Source organism: Alnus glutinosa, chromosome 5 (assembly GCF_958979055.1).
Source record: "Alnus glutinosa chromosome 5, dhAlnGlut1.1, whole genome shotgun sequence".
Lineage (NCBI taxonomy): Eukaryota > Viridiplantae > Streptophyta > Magnoliopsida > Fagales > Betulaceae > Alnus > Alnus glutinosa.
This window is the reverse complement of record NC_084890.1, coordinates 31,514,436-31,518,337: the sequence shown is the minus strand read 5'-3', so window position 1 is coordinate 31,518,337 and position 3,902 is coordinate 31,514,436.

The window sequence follows — 3,902 nt, the reverse complement described above, 5'->3', positions numbered from 1 at the left end:
AATATAAAAACACTAAAACTAACCAAAGCATTAGAAAATAACAAAGCTAAAGGTTTAACTAATGTAAATTAAGGGGTCCAAATACACAATATTTGGTACTCATCAAAAAGGCTCAACAAGGAAGTAATTTGTACAGAAAATCACAATCATGTAAAGTCTACTGCTATTTCAGGGATGCCGTATTTTATTTAGGAAGTTCTAATATTCATATATTATTTTCCCAACTTTGGAAAAGTCTTATTCTGGCAAATATCAGTGTCATCAACTCAAGAAAGGCAATTTCCAGTTGTCCAGAAGATTCTGCTCAGATTATAGCTCAGCAAAAGTCGGATCCTATTGACCGTCCCAACGGCTCAGCCTTAGCATCCGGACGCCCTATAGTCTAGCTGTCGTCCACAGAGTGCTGTCCGAACGAGCATGCGATGACTGTGAACGGTTTATGAAGACAGCTGGCAACCGTCCAGACGCTAGGACAACACCGTCCAGACGCCCATTATCTAGGTCCAGACGCTGCCCAGAGAACTCCAAATCATAGTTGTATTAGGTCTTCTAAAGCCTATATATAGAGGTCTCTAGGCATGTATTATTTAGTGAATTCGGCGATGAATTTCATTGTACTAAGAGAGGGTGTTTAGGCAAAGATTATAAGATTTACTAGCTCTCTTAGGGTGGTTCTTGTGTGATTTGATTAAGTCTAGCTTAGGGAGGAGCCCTAAGTTAAACGGCTGGTTGTGAAGCGTTTACGTATAAGTACGTGTCAGAGTTAAAGGTATGACTACTACTTATGAGGTATGTGAGTAAGAGCGCTTTGTAACTAGCTTTGTTTTCTAAATAGTAGATTTCTTGGGTTTGGCTGCCCCGGAGTGATTTTTCTCTTAATTAAGTTTCCACTTTGTTAACAAAATATTTGTATTCTCTTAATTCCGCATTTATATATTTTGTTACATAAATTAATCACACACACGATAATTAAGAGTCTATTTATTTTCAAGATCGTCGAGAAAATTTCAGATGATTGCATGGATACTAGAGAGAATGATTCTAATCTTGAGCCGACAGATGGAGGGGCCAAAAACCCAGAATCAATAAGGCAACAGGATATGGACGACTTAAAGGTGACTCCATGCAAAAAACACGACGATGGTGCAGACGTGTATAATGATGAGCCAAATAGTGGTACACAATTGGCCTTTTCATAAAAGACAATATTTCGGCCAAAGCTGGTGGCCCCATCCAGGCCAGGCAGACCTAGTTTCATAGCTCTTTCAATTTGAACGCTACACAACGTAATGCAACAGGCACGTCTAATGGTAAAGCGGGGTCAATTCGCACCTGGAAGTGGAAGGCTTGGGGAACAACTGTGGAGGGACTTCTAGTTTCAGAGGGTAAACGTAAACAAGCTGACTCTGATTCAAGTACCCCGGAAGATCAAGGGGTTCCATTGAAGAAAAGCCTACTTGGAGTTGGGAGAAATGGTTATTTGGCATTGGCGGAGGCTGGTTCACAGCCCCACCAGCTGTGATAAATTTTTTTAGCTGGAACTGCCAAAGGCTTGAGAACCCTTAGAGAGTTTCGGGACTTCCACCAGATGGTGAAGGATAAGAAGCCCAGCTTGGTGTTTCCCATGAAAACACTTAGCACAAAGAAGTACCTAGAGAAGATAAGGACCCAGATGGGATTTGATGGTTTATTTGTGGTCGAGCCGATTGAAAGAAGTGGGGGACTTGCGTTGCTTTGGAAAGAAATCTTTAACTATTCTCGGCATCACATCAATGCAATTGTGCGCGATATTGCGATAATGAGGATAATTTCCTATGAAAACTGACGGGGTTCTATGGTCATCTCTATAGTGCACCGAGTAGAGAATCTTGGGCCCTTCTTAAACATTTGAAATCATTTCAACCTGCCCCATGACTTTGTGTTGGAGACTTCAATGAAATTTTGGAGCAATCAAAGAAGGAAGGGGCAGCTATTCAACGAGAATCACAAATGGCAGGCTTTCGGGAAGCATTAGAAGAGAGTGGTTTGTGTGATTTGAGGTATGTTGGATATATTGATTCATGATGAGTGCCAAATATTGTATATTTGGACCCCTTAATTTGCATTGGCTAAACCTTTAGTTTTGTTATTTTCTAATGTTTTGGGTAGTTTTGGTATTTTAAGTATTTTGCAGGTCTTCGAGAGAAATTAACGGCTTTTATGTGAAATTGCAAAGAAATTGGAAAATAAAATTTTCAGAGCCCATGCAAGACACATTGGATTTTCTTTCCTCTTGTAAAGCAAGCCATGTGTGATGTGGCTTTCCATGATTTTCTCTCTAGTTTTGGCAACTGCCGAAACACGTCTTCCCCATGCAAAAGAGGCAGCCGAAATAGCTTAAGGACCTATATCTTTTGAGTAATGATTCACTACCACCTAAATGTACAACTTTTCACCACCTTGTCTATGTGGCAAAGTGGTCCCCCGCCTTAATTTATTTTTAAAAAATAAAAAAAACTCAAAAAGTAGTGGGGGACCACCTTGCCACATAGGCAAGGTGGTGAAAAAGTTGTATATTTGGGTGGCATTGAATCATTATTCATATCTTTTTCTCTCTTCAGATTGCGCTGCGCCATTCAGATATAGGAAGATTTTGTTTTGAACCTAAGACACATGGTGCGATGCAGCAAATTGAAGAGCAGGATTTTTAGGAAGCTACGAATCAGAATCACATGTCTTATTTCCAAACCTGGTAGCTAGCAGATACGTTTTCTTTGCAAAGGAGGCGTCGAAACTTTGAAGGACCTGCTCCCGCATATATATATTTTCCTTTTTCTGTCCTGCAGCCATAACACATATTCTTTCCAGACCTGAATGAATTAACACCCACGTCGTCTTAAGGAAAGCCAGGAAGCAAGTCTTATTAAGGAAAGTCAACACCAAGACTTTGAGATCGACACGTTTTTCCATCACGTGCTGGCAGCCGATATACACACGGATTCTTTCCATGAAGGCCACCGATCGAACAAAACTCACACGGAAAGCAGCACCAAATCCTGAGCAGCACACGTTTACTTGGGAAGACCAGCAGCACCGAATAGGATCACCGAGTTGTTTCCAAAACTGGTGGTAGAGAATAAGGAAAGGATATTGTCTTGACTCAGCAGCTCATCTCTTTCCATGCAGGCAGCACCGAATATCAAACATAAGACACGTTCTTTCCATCTTGGCAACAGCTCCTTACAAGTTTTTCTCATGAATTTGAGGCACCGAATTGACGACACATGATTTCTGTCCTAATTAGGAGGGAGCACCGACTTGCTTCCCTAAGCCACGCACGTTATTTCCTTTTGGAGAAGCAGCACCGAAACCTAGGGGAGCGTTATATATATGTGTTATTTGCTCCAGACCTAGAGGCAGAACCGAACAAGAAGAAAAAAAAATGGGAGGAGAAAATATGTAGAGGCACGAGAACCTGCAGTTGTATAGTGTAAATTTAACGACCCAGGGAAAAGCGCTAGCCACATCTGCGCTATCACCCCAAAAGGACTAGTCAATTTGAAGCTTTCCCTAGAATCACTTATAAAGCTCAGTTTCACCTAGTAACTAGGCAATGTGGGACTTAGTACCCATGAGTATCTTTATAAACTACTAACTCTATGTGAACTATTCATCTCTTCCCAATATGGGACCGGGGTGTTACAAACTCCCCCCCATAAACCCCTGACGTCCCCGTCAGGGCCATATCATGCAGTGCTCCAGTACCACATGACCTGGCGTTACTAGGTGGCTCTGACACCATTTGTAACGACCCAGGGAAAATCGCTAGCCACATCTGCGCTATCACCCCAAACGGACTAGTCAATTTGAAGTTTTCCCTAGAATCACTTATAAAGCTCAGTTTCACCTAGTAACTAGGCAAT